The sequence below is a fragment of the Protopterus annectens genome, chromosome 12.part0 (genome assembly GCF_019279795.1).
Source record: "Protopterus annectens isolate FY-2018-M chromosome 12.part0, PAN1.0, whole genome shotgun sequence".
Taxonomy (NCBI): Eukaryota; Metazoa; Chordata; order Ceratodontiformes; family Protopteridae; genus Protopterus; species Protopterus annectens.
Window position 1 is genome coordinate 389313473 of NC_056746.1, and position 13510 is coordinate 389326982.

The 13510-nt window shown below is 39.4% G+C and overlaps 1 protein-coding gene across 4 annotated transcripts in view; it reads right to left on the minus strand.

Moving 5' to 3' along the window:
* Positions 1-13510, minus strand: part of SLC29A4 (solute carrier family 29 member 4) — an 838710-nt gene that overhangs the window by 390369 nt on the left and 434831 nt on the right. The gene's annotated exons all lie outside the window — the stretch shown is intronic.

Here is a 13510-nt window from a genome sequence, read left to right on the forward strand (position 1 = left end):
CAGTAACATCACAGTTGAAGTTTGTTAGGTGGCCAACTAAAATAGTTCAATCTAATAGGTTGTTCGATTAAAGGGTTCAATGAAAAGGTATCCCCTTAATGACAGTTTAAGTGATATAGCCATCCAGTGGTACATATGAAAAGAATACCTGTTAACAGTTCGAAAACATAATTAGGATCTTCTGAACAGTAGACATTTAAGTGTGAAAACAGAGAATATATAATTCTAAGACTATGGTAGCTTGTAATATTTTTTTCTAGATTTTTTGCTTTTATGCCTGCCAACCATTAAGCTTTTCCCAATGGGACTCAAACTCATTTGTTCCCTAATCATAGTGATCTGTCACCTAAACAGGAGTAAGAGACATCCACAGAGCCCATCATTTAGGTAGCCATGATGGTTGCTTGTGCTTCTGCAATCATTATGTCCTCTGCATGCTAGCAGTGGGGCAGGTGATCTCTATTCCTGTCCTGTCAAGTCTGGGTTACTCCACAAAGTGGGGTCTTTGGCAACCAATCAAAGTCCCTGGAGAGAACTACACAGTCCCCTTCACCACAATCAGTAGCTAACTTCATGCTGAGGCCTGGTGATGGAGGTGTTACTAGTTGATGTGAGCACCGACATCAGTGAGAGGACATCCAAGACCATCCAATGAACCCACATTTGCTCCCACATACATATCACCATAGAGCTACAAATGCTGGCCCGTGAGTGCCAAGCCTAAATCCTCCCAGCAGTAGCCAGTCTTAATGGGCAAGGATCCCTCTGCACAACAGCAAGTATAGTCATTGAGAACCCACTGCTTCCTATCCCCAAAATGGGCAAGCTACAAACTACTCCTTTCCCACCATCCTCAATTAGCTCCAAAAATTGCCTGAAACCCTTACATGAACTCAGATAACCTGGGTTATGTCCAAGGCTTTATTCACACTATGGAGCTGGTACTTGGAACATTCTCCTTTCTCTGGCATGCAGTGATCTCAGGGTTATTACATATAATGTTTTTGTGGTGTGGAATTTGCAGCCCCTATGTCAATATGTGCAGTGGTGTTCCCTCCTGCAAAATAATTTAAAACTGCAAAAGCAAGTTTCAGTATTCTCTGGGTTTGAGAGAACTTAATATAATTTTCAAAACATCTAGGTCTGCATTAACAGGTATTTCACTTCACATAAAGAACACTGTAAAAATAATTTCTCCTACCACTGCACAGAAATCATATTTAAAGCAATTTCTACATCCACCTTCAATGTAATTTCTACTCTTACACCTTTTACAGGGATCCAAATGCTTTCCTGTAATGTTTGCTTCACACCATATAGCTCTAAGCTCATTAGATTACAAAGTTTAGTTTCCTTGTGCGCTCCAATTTGCCCAAGACTTGTTCACTTCTTACATCCACCATTTTATAAACATATGGTAATCCATGCTTGATATCCTCCATGTTACATTTGCAATTTACTAAAAGAATGGCTGCTTCTTAGAAGTGTTAATAGAAGTCGTGTTAACAGTCTATTTAGTTGCATCTAGCTGTAATTTCGAAGTCCTTTGCCTCTTACTTCCACTGATATAACTATTTTTAATATTAATCAAGTGTCAGCACTTACTAAAGAAGGCAGTCTGCTGTACATATTCACAACATATGCCACACCAAACTACATTGCAGGTTATATTAAAAATATCTCCATGTTTATAATTCATATTAAGTAACCGGAACTCTGCTGAGCAGTGCAAAATGATTTCACTTGCAGACCATGACATGCACTATAATTATTATTGAAGGTTTCAGATTCAAGCTCTTCTTTAAAATTGCTAGCTTCTTTAAATGATTTTTTCTGGCGGTTTTGTTGCTGTTTACAAAATGTTTTGCTGCTCATACTGGAACTCTTACATCATCTGAAATTTCGCAGGCTACATAATATAGAACCACTCATGAAATAAGTTGTCCATGAAACTGCAACATTGTTCAACCATTTTACTGCTTAATCCTTTTTTGACATACTCAATTATTTAAGCATTCATTCATGTAACAACATAAAATAATTGTGATTTTTTTTTTGTGGCATCACAACTGCTCGTGAAGTTTGTTTTCATTCTGAGAAATCAGCTGTCCCATTATATATATATTTAAACAGCCACAAAGCACCTTGAATGCTTTCACAAAAGTAATATTCATTAATATGTGAAAGTTTCTCCCTTCTGTTATCACACAATGATAAAACGCTGTATGTTTACCATATTGATCGCTGCTGCAGTAGACTAAGCAATATGGGCTATATGCTGCATAGGATATTACAGCGGGCGAGCTTCCAAAGCTTTAGGGCTCCTTCCACATGCCAGTACCATTAGTCATGTTTGGGCAACAAGCCCTTCAGAGTTTTCCTGCCATTGAAGAGGGTGCTTCTCTGTGAGATAAGTTCCCTTGAGAAAAAACTTCCACATTAAAAAAATTATTGTTTATTGTGTTATTTGTAAGCTAAAAGTTTGCTTTTAACAAACTGTCACAAGACTTTATAATACATTTAAATGGGAGCACACTTTTTATCTTTCTATGGAGAAATTGTTTTCTTGAGTTTTTTTGGTGACAAGTGTTTTAAAGTGTTTTTTACTGTTTATTTTAATGAAAAAATACCTTTATCAGTTTTACATTTTTACTGACTTATGCTGCTTGTTTTCCCTGGGAAAGAGGCCCCATTTTCAGACTGACCGTGGTACAAATTAATGGTCCCACTGTTGGTTCTCCCTTTCAGCCGTAAAAAGAAAAAGATAAGCAAATAGCATTTGCCACCACAGCAGGCTGACTATTTACCTCAGCCACAGGTGGATGACTCTGCTCTGGCCGTAACTTGTTCCTCAGACCACTCATCTTTTTACCTGGATTCCTCTGGTGTAGCACCTGTCACCACTATAGATGGGGGTAAGCCACATCCTCTGTAATTGTTGGGTCCCCTCAGCGGATAAGGAGAACTAGTCTTGTTGGTCCTGAAAGAGGGAACAGGTAAGACTTGCCTAATTAGTCAGAGTGTTGTGAACATCACTGGTGAAGCTACTGCTGCCATTAAGTAGTAAAAGGCTGGCATAATGGTTAGTGTTTACCATACAAACACAAGGTGAAGGGTTTGATTCTCACAGGGGATAATTGTCTAGGCTTAAAAATAGTCCACATGGGGAGTTAGTCTAGTACTAATCTATAAAAAACAACTATGTAAAATACTGTTGACCCCATTTTCCTGTCAAAAAGAAACAAAACTAATTATGTTTCTGCTCCATCTCAAAATTCCTTAGGCAGGAGTACTTTACTGATTCTGGCTCAGGGTCTAATTTAGACTATTGATCTTTCTTATAAGGTGTTTTTTGGTAAAAGAAAGATGGATGCTTCTTTTCCTGAAGAGATTCAATATTCTGAATCTGAACAGGAAGATGAAGAGACAGATATAGGATTTTCTCCCTAAATTTCTGCATCAGACTCAAGGAGAGCTCAGTTTCTGATTTTCCATTTGAGGTATTATCTTTCTCTGGGACTATTTCCAGAATGTGCAGTGTTTTTGGGGAGGATTTTCAGTCCCTCAGAAAATACTATGAGTTGTTACAAAAGGATTTTCCAGAACCTTCACCCTTTCCTCCATTTTTGCCAGCTTTGGAGGATGTGTGTATCACTGCCTGCAATTTTCCTGATAGTCTGCCTGTTGCCTCTAAAAAGACAGCAAGAATGTCAATTGTGATTGTTTCTTAACACATACTTGTCTTTGCTTTGTGATTGTTTCCAGCCCCCTCATATGAGCAACTAACAGGGTCTCTACCCGCTTCGTTCCCCACCCTGCCCCCTATTCCCTTCCGCCCCTGGTGGTCCCACCTTTATTGCACTCAAACCCCTCCCATCTTTCCAATAGCCAACCACAACACTACCTCCTCCATCTTCCCTTTACTATCACACCTCCTCAACTAACATGCACAAGCATACCTTTCCTATGCTCACTGCATGCACTCTCCTTGCATATCTTACATCCTACCAAAGCTCCATCATTCCCCCACTCAACCACTACCACTGTACTACTACTCACACCACCACTCGTGTCTCACCCACACTCAGCTCCCCTCCCACCAGCTCAAGAACCATCCCTATGCACCCCCCACATATTCTACCAACTATATTACTCAAACATAAAGCATCCCTACAACTTAACATAGTAACCCTCCCACCATACCTATTACCCATAGAGCACAATCATAAAGTTTCCCTTATAAACAAACACATTCAAAAACTGAGAAAACTAATAATCTCATGCATATCAAAACTAGCCCTAAGTGGAGACATCCACCCCAACCCTGGCCCTACCATCTCCAACCCCAATCCTCATAATCAGACTAGAAACCAAAACTTCTCCCATATTACAGCCAATAGAAACCCAAGTGACTTCCTTCTACTAAGCCTAAATATTAGAAGTGCATCCAACAAAGTCCATGAACTCCATGCCACCATAGACTTGTACTCCCCAGATATAGTAATCCTGACAGAAACCTGCCTAAAACCTCACATTACCAGTGAGAAAATACTCCCTACAGGTTACAGCATACTAAGAGTAGACCGGCTAAACAAAAAAGGAGGTGGTGTAGCTATAACATTTAAAAAGCATCTAAACATCCAGATCTTAAAATCATCAGCTCCACAAATAGGCAATGAAGAAATAATATATACCAACCTCAAAATCAACCAAAACAAGACCATCAACATACTTGGATGCTACTTCCCACTTGGCCAAAACATCCCTCCACTAGAAAACCTCCTCAGCTTGTCTACCCACCATCTCCCCCAATAAACTATCATCTTAGGTGATTTCAATATTGACTGGCAATCCTGTTCTGGCAATAATCCAGCCCATCATGTACACCTTCATGGCTTCACCCAACCAGGATAAATAAAAACTCCAGCAAGCACACTACCCTGGATTGGATACTAGTCAGTAAGAGTCCCCAGTCATATATAACAGGCTGCTTATCAGATAGCCTCAGTGATCACTCCCCAACATTCCTACTCAAAAAATACCTATACCAAGCTAAACCTGACATCTACCGTCAAATACGTAAAAAACTAAACTTTAACCCACTCACATTCATCTCATCCCTCAAAGAATGTAACTGGCATCCTCTAAAGTACCTCAGTCTAGATGACGCAGTTGAATTTTTTAATACTACCTTCCTGAACATCCTTAATTACCATGCCCCCATAAGATTTTCCAGAACCAAAGCACAACCCGCCCCATGGCTACAGAAAACCACTAAGTCAGAAATGAAAAACAGGGATAAAGCCTGGGAGCACTGGCACAAAACCAATACCCCCTCAGCTAGACAGAAATTCCTAGAACTACGCAATAGAGTCAAAAAGCTAATAAAACAGGACAAATTCCAATACTACCAGTCTGCCCTAGACTCCTCACAACACAGCCCCAAACAATTCTGGTCCTCCATAAACTCCATCCTCCACCCAGGTAAAGTCAGTACCCCTCCTCCTAACATCCCTCACTCCTCAGAAAATATTGCTACTTCATTCAACACACACTTCACCCAAACCATACTATCAACAAAACAACCCCTCTCCCCTCCAACCCACACCTTCAACTAGTAATTTCCCCACTACCTTCTTTTTTTCTCCTATACCTACCTCCAACATAAAAAAAATCTTAACTAAACTTAAACCCACCAAATTAGCAGCAGACAACCTCCCAAGTGAATACCTACAAATCGCAGCTGATGCTCTGGCCTATCCAGTATCCATCTTGATTAACCGATCTCTGTCAGAAAGTTACGTTCCCACCCTGTGGAAAGTATCACATATAATTCCCCTCCACAAAGGCGGACCCTCCGCAGAACTAACCAATAAGCCCCATAACTATTCTCTCTCCACTCTCCAAAATACTAGAGAGATGCATACACTCTCAGGTCTCAGACTACCTACTTACTAACAACCTCCTTTCCAGTACTCAGCATGGTTTCCGACCAAACCATAGCACCACCACTGCCTTACTCTCCTTTACTAACACTATCCTTCAGCATAAAAACAATGGCTATCTCTCCTCTGCTACTTTCCTAGACCTATCTAAAGCATTTGACATGGTCCCATACAAACAACTTATCTCTATCCTCAATAACCTATCCTTCTCACAATCAGTCATCAACTGGTTTCAGAGTTACCTGTCTGACCGCCAACAATCCGTTGTATGGCAGAATGACATATCTCCCCAACTACCTGTCTCCATAGGGGTTCCCCAAGGATCCATCCTTGGACCCCTACTCTTCTCTGTTTACACCAATAATCTAGCCTCTGCCACCAAACATGGCACACTCATACAGTACGCAGATGACTCGACCAACATCTGCTCAGCCCAGTCCCTACCCAAACTGCAAAAAGTCACACAGGAAGCCTTTTCCTCTGTTGAAACATGGTTATCCGATGCCCAATTAATACTCAACCCAAACAAAACTAAACTACTCATCTTCCAACCCACCAAACATACTCAAAACAACTCTCACTTTAACATCACAGCAAAAGACAACACCACTATATACCCAACTGAACACACCAAATTGCTAGGAGTGGAAATAGACAATAGACTAAAATTTGACATTCACATATCCACAACCATAAAAAAAGTCCACAAAAAACTAGGAGCGTTATACAGAAATAAGCAATTTCTCACCAAAGCAGCAAAGATTTCAATAGCAAATTCCCACCTTATCTCCACCCTACTTTATGCCTCTCCAATATATACCAACCTAAGGCAATGTGATCTAAACAAGCTACAGACCTGCTACAACAAAATTGCCAAATTCGCCACAGGGGCATCCTACCATAGTCACCACTGTCTCTCACTTGCTGAACTAGGCTGGCTTGAACTCCTTCACCTCCTTCAGTGGTATCAACTCTCACTCACCCACAAACTAGTAAACCATCCACTAAATGTCCCATCCCTCCAGAATCTATTCCAACCCTATCGCACCACCAGACCACTAAGATCCAGCAACAAAAATCACTTGCAGATCACTAAAGCCAATAACTCTGCTGGTGAAGCACTAGTCTCTTGCGCCATAGCCAAATTATGGAACTCACTCCCACCCACAATTACCTCTGTACCATCATGCACCCACTTCAAAATTTTACTAAAAGCACACCTAAAAACATGCTGGCTATGCCCTTGCAACTCCCACTCTAATATCACCTACCCCATCCAACCACTACCTTTCTCTCCAATCCGCTGACTACCTTGATTATAGCAAGCTCAGATGCTCATAAGCCTAGTACTTATTATACAGCAGGAACTTCTCATTGTAAAATTTGTTAATGTCTGTTATGTACTTCACAGATAAAGATTCTAGTTGTCTACTGATGTTCTATGTTCTTCATCTGTAAATATGTTGTAAGTAATTGCTATGTTAAATTGTTAATCGCTATGTAATCCAATATAACTACTGTCTGTTTATTTTACTGTGGAGCTTTTCTCCCCGGGCCTCCACTGAAAATGGACCTACGTCCAGTCGGACACTCCCGGTCAACAAATTTAAATAAATAAATAAATAAATAAGAATGTATAAAGTTGTTAAGTATTATATGTTCTATACACTCATCCCAAATGTTAATCTGCAGCTATAGCTTTAGTTAATCCTATTGCTGCAAAACATGTGGTTAATTACAATCTTACTCTTTCTCATAAGGATGGGAAGATTAATAATAATTGTGGTTAAAAAAATGTTGCTATTACAACTTTGATTGTCAGAAATTTAAATTGTCAGGCTCATATGTTGAAGTTTGTTCTAACTGTGAAAGTATGAGGAATGTTTCATCTACAGTTTCTTTTTGCAAAGGTAAAACATTTTATAGGTTACAACTCATTCATAAATGACAAAGCCAGTGTATCCAAACAGGAATTTATTGCACAAAGAATGCTGAATAAAAATCACTTCTTCTCTCTCCATTGCCTCAGCAGAATGCCTTTAACATCGTATAACATTACCTTACTACATCTCCACTTATATACAAAAATCTCTTGATTAAAACAATTACAACTCATTGTTTACAGTGTGTGTATGACTCAGATGATACTTCTTCCCAGACTATTGACCACTTGTACTGTTTTGATGAGGTTTGCCTGGCTGCATTCTCAAAACCTGCTAGATTATGTGAAAAATGAGATTTTAAATTCTCGTTTGGATAGAGATTTAGTTTTTGGTCCATGTACTGCAGACGTTATCAAATGTATGATATAAGGGGTAAGTTGATACAGGGAATCTCTAAGAGTTTTCAGCCCTCCTTTTCCAAATTTTCTAAACAATTCTCTAACCCTTCATCCAATTTCAGCAAAAAACAAAATAAACAGTCTCAACAAAATGCATGTAAAAAGACATTTAAGAAAAAATGGCAGGGGGTTCCAAAAAGTATTCAGGAATCTACCCAAAACCAAGGACAGTCCAACCAGTCATAATGACTATTTAAGGAACCTTGTTCCTCTCTCCCACCCTGGCAGTCCTTTTTCCCCTTTCAGCAAGTCTGAATCTCTACTTTGCTCTTTTACAACAGATTGTTTCAGACAAATGGGTTCTGAAGATTACTTGCCAAGGTTGCAGATGGCATTGGGAGGAAATTCTCCTTTCCAGGGGTTATTCCTCATCCACCAGACCATATTCTGACATTTCCTCCAGTACTTCAATATATGATGTATGAAGGAGTGATACAGCCAGTTCCTCCTTCCCAGGTTGGGAAAAGTTTTGATTCAAGGTTGTTTTTAATGTCAAAGAGAGAAAATGCTTGGACTACAGTTCTACAACGTTCTTTTCTAAACTAATTTGTGATAGTGCTCACATTCAAAATGCTGTCACTTTTACTCTTCTTTCTCATTTAAGTTTCCTGTTAATCCTTGATTTAAAAGATGCTTATCATCACATTCCTATTCATCCAGATGTTTATTAATGTTTTGTGTCTGGACCACATTATCAGTTCTTTGCTTTACCCTTTGGACTATTCACTGCATCATGAGTGTTCACAAAGTTTATAGCTCCAGATATGGCTCATTGCAAGTTATAGGGTATCCATATTTTCCATATTTAGATGACTTGCTTGTCTTTACAGAGTATTTTTCTAACTGCATGGTCTATTTCACTTTGGTGAGAGGTCCATACACAAGCTGGGGATTCAAGTGAGCATCCAAATGTCTTTTGATGCCTTCACACATGACTGGGTTCCTGGGGTGTCAGCCAGACACCTAAGTTCAAAAAGCTTTCTCTACAGGGAAACATAGATCTGTATCTAGATCTATTTCTATGGTTTTCCAGTCATACTTTGATTAGTGTGATGGAATACTTCAGGATTTGGGGTTTCGTGACATCTATGACTCTCTTGATACCCCTGGCAAGACTCAACATAAGAAAAATACAATCGTATCTTAAGTCTCTTTTGTCCCAGCACCGACAATACTTGTCTTTTCAAATCCCAGTGCTGGGGTATGTCAGATGAAAAAATCACTTGGTGGATATAGCAAACTTCCCTAAATCTAGGTCTTCCCTTCTACCTCTCTGCTTCAAAGCAGTCAGTCATCACAGGTGCCTAGGACTTTGCTTGGGGAGTAGCTTCCGAAGGGACAAAGTACAAAGTGTGAGGGACACCAAGGACAGAAGCACATACATAAAAATAAAAGAGATGCTTGTCCTGATCAAAGCACTCAACTCTCTGAACCATTTTTGGTTCCCTGGACATCTTCAAGTTGTCACAGACAATACCACAGTCATGTGCTACATAAACAAGCAAGAAGTAAGCAAGTCTTACCCCCTTTGCAGACTAGACATGTTCACTTGGGATATAGCTTCACAGGATACTCTCACTCTACAGGCATCCTACATTCAGTCAGAGCAAAACTGTGTGGCAGACAAGCTGAGACGTATGAGGGCAGACAAGTCGAAAGTAGATCAGGTGTTGTCCAACATTTGATCAATCTCTAAAGAGTTCCTCAAACAGACCTATTTGCTTCACCTCTGAACAAGCAGCTGACAAGGACAGCTCCAGGACATTATGCAGGAAGGCCAGGAAAACAGATACCTTTTCCTTTCCTTGGACAGGAATTTTCCTGTATGCTTTTCTACCCTTCCCACTGATATCCAACATACTTCTAAAGACTCAGAAGGAATCCTCAGGATCATTGTGGTAATACCCTTCTGGCCCAGACAACAGTGGATCTCTTATTTTAGAAATGGCTAGAGGAAATTACCCCAAAACTTCTTCCCAGAATGGATATATTTATCCAAGATCAGGGGTGTCTGATACACCCAGAATTTAATCAACTTCAGCTGACTGTCTGGATGATGGGGTCTTAATTCCCTTTAGGTACCTGTTTACTGAGGATGTACAACAGGTACAAATGGATGCAAGAAAACCTGCTACTAGATATGCATACATTAGCAAATGGAAAAAGTTTTCTAGCTGCTGCAAACAACATAACCAGCACCCATTCAGTGCTAGTGTTTCTCTGGTTTTGCACTATTTGTGTGAATTACTATCCTATAGCCTTTCTTAATTCTCCATCAAAGTTCATTTATTGGCCATTTCAGCATGTTTGTCCACAGATCTTCCTCTTTCAATGCATTCTCGTTTCAAAATGTTTTTGAAAGCAGTTTTAAATAAGAGGCCTCTAGGAAAATCAGTGGCCTTTCCTTGAGATCTTAATTTTGTGTTAGAAAAGCTAACACTTGATCTGTTTGAAACAGGTAATTTGACTGATTTGGGGTTCTTAACATGGAAAACAGTTTTACTGATTGCTCTGTCCCCTGCAAGAAGAGAATCTGAGTCACAAGCTATTATGATGAACCTTACTTCATTTTCCTCAGAGACAGGCTTTCTTTCAGAACTAATTCTTGTTTTATGCCTAAAGTGTTATCTGGGTTTACTTTAAGCCAAACTATCTGTTTTTCCTGTTTTTTAGCATACACATGAGGGAAAAAGGGCACTTCATAGATTGGATGTCCACAGAAAACTCAGGTACTATCTTAACAGAACTAAATCTTTCAGATCTTCATATCTTCAGATCAATTGTTCATTTCTTGTGATGGTAAGAAGTGAAGGCTTGTGTCAAAACAGTCTATGTCCAAATGGTTGTCTAAGGTTATTATCTTTTGTATACTCACTAGAACAAAACTGTTTCCAGCAGTGCCAAAGCCCACTTTACCAGGGCCTTGGTTTCATCACTGGCTTTTTGGAAAGGCTTGGGTTCTAAAAATATTCTAGAAGCAGCAACTTGCACCTCTATACTTAATTTTGCAAGGCATTACAAGCTTGATTACTTCACTGGGCTTTACTCAGGCTTTGCTAGGACCATTCTCCAGTGGTTCCTGGATGATTCCCCTTCAACCTCCCAAAATTTGTAAGTTATGGTGATCTACACATATAGCTTAGACTACTGCAGCAGTGAGCAATATTATGAACATAGTACAGTTATATAAGCAAACATACCATAATAGTACATGTACAAATGATCAAAGCTGCAGTAGCTGCTCTCCCTCTGTCTGCCTTTTTTGGTGTGTTGTTTATACTAGAGTGTGGGCATTTATTTTTTATTATTCCTAGCACTGTCCTTTTCAGGGTGCAGCCTCCCTCTCTCTGTTGGCTTGACAGCCCTGAAGGGCTTGGTCCCCAAACCTGTCTTTTTAGTCAGTTCGGTTTGCGATGACTAAAGGTTTGGGCACATGGGAGGTGCCCTGAAGCTTTGGAAACTGGACGACTGTTATATCCTATAGCTACCCCAGCAGTGATCATTCGAACATCTACTCTTATGGTAAGTATACTTACATAATAATGTCTTCATTGAAACACTGATTCTCTTTTTTAAGCTGCGATCCACCTTGAACTATGAAACTCACTTTGTTTTGCTTTTATACCATTTATTACATCACAACAAATTTACTCTGCTTATTTGTTTCAGCATTAAATTGTTCCTAAGTTACGTAAAACTTGCTATACATTGTTATTAAAATGACTATTTATGCTGTTATATTAAACTGGTACCATCATATTCTTTGTTAATTATTATATATAAGTTTAAAAGCTTCAAAATACTTAATATGTACATATTCATTTTCTTCTTAATATATGTTTGTTCAGTACTTGTAAGTTACTTTTCTGGTGCAATCAAGAATGTTTTGCATCTGTTTTGCTCCATACGTAATATGTTAGCATTATAGAGTAATTATTTATATTATATATTTGATACTTGCTTAAGGATTAATGGTTTATGTTATATAATCTTATAAATGTTGAATACATGATCTCATTACCAATATCCCTCAGGTGAGCATAAAATGAGTCCTTCTGAAGCAGTGCTATTCCCTGGAGAACAAATATAACTAAGCAAAATAAATTCATTTTATGCTCACTTTTTATAATTTCTAAATACTTATAAGTTCCTTTGATATGCATGCACTGCTTTTGTAACACATATGAATTCACTGTGTAGTGGTTGTTGCAATACTGTTGTTGTTTGTCTTTCAGCTTTTCCCGGTTAGGGGTCGCCACAGTGTAACTCTGGTCCGCTAATGATTGGCAGTTGTTTTTTATGGTGTCAAGTTGCCAGCCCGACACCCAATCTTCAACTAAGAAACGCCCATTCGACGCATGTCTTTCGAATGCCCACTCGACCATGGGGAGGACATGCAGACTCCACACAGAAGGCACTCCCAACCCAAGCCAAGAATCGAACAGGAGAGCCTCTTGCTGTGAGGCAACAATGCTACCGCTGCACCACTGTGGAATGGCAATACTACTTAGCAATTAAAACATTATAAAAGTTTGTGCACACTGATGCTTGACAATGATGCAGATTCATCATTAAAGCTGACTGCTCATGTCCCAGTACCACAATGCATATGTCACTTTATGATAAAATGCTTCCACGATTGCAATTCCCCTCTAACACTCAGAAATATTTGCATATGTAGTAGGCCTTAGTAGTTTGATATGTTACCCAGACAGCATGTTGTCAATGTTCTGCCACATATTAGAAGTGTTAGTATAGTTTGTGACAAAATGACTAAAGCAGGATTATCCCATCCTGTTTTATCCAAGCCAGAATATCTAAGGAAGTAAGACACACAAAGAGAAACACTACTGCAACAAAGAAAAAAAAACAGAAAAAGCAAGTGCTTTTGGAGAGACACCAGCCCCCTTATAGTTACACAAACCTGCATGCTCACTCCAACCATCTGACTAACACATAAGAATAAAGTCTGGACTAAGGCACCTCTTGGAATGGGAAGGCATGAATGATGGTGTTCTGCTTATTTGTCTTTCTTTGAGATAAGATGGATAGTGATGCACTGGGTGGGCATACTGCCCTCATTATGTCAGAACCTGGGGCACAGAATGGTGGTTGGGCTGGGCATGTATGTGTCCTGACAATAAAGTAGAACACTATCACTCTGATCTGCAGTACCAAATCCTACAGACACTAGGAATAGCATAGTTAATACATGCACCTGTTG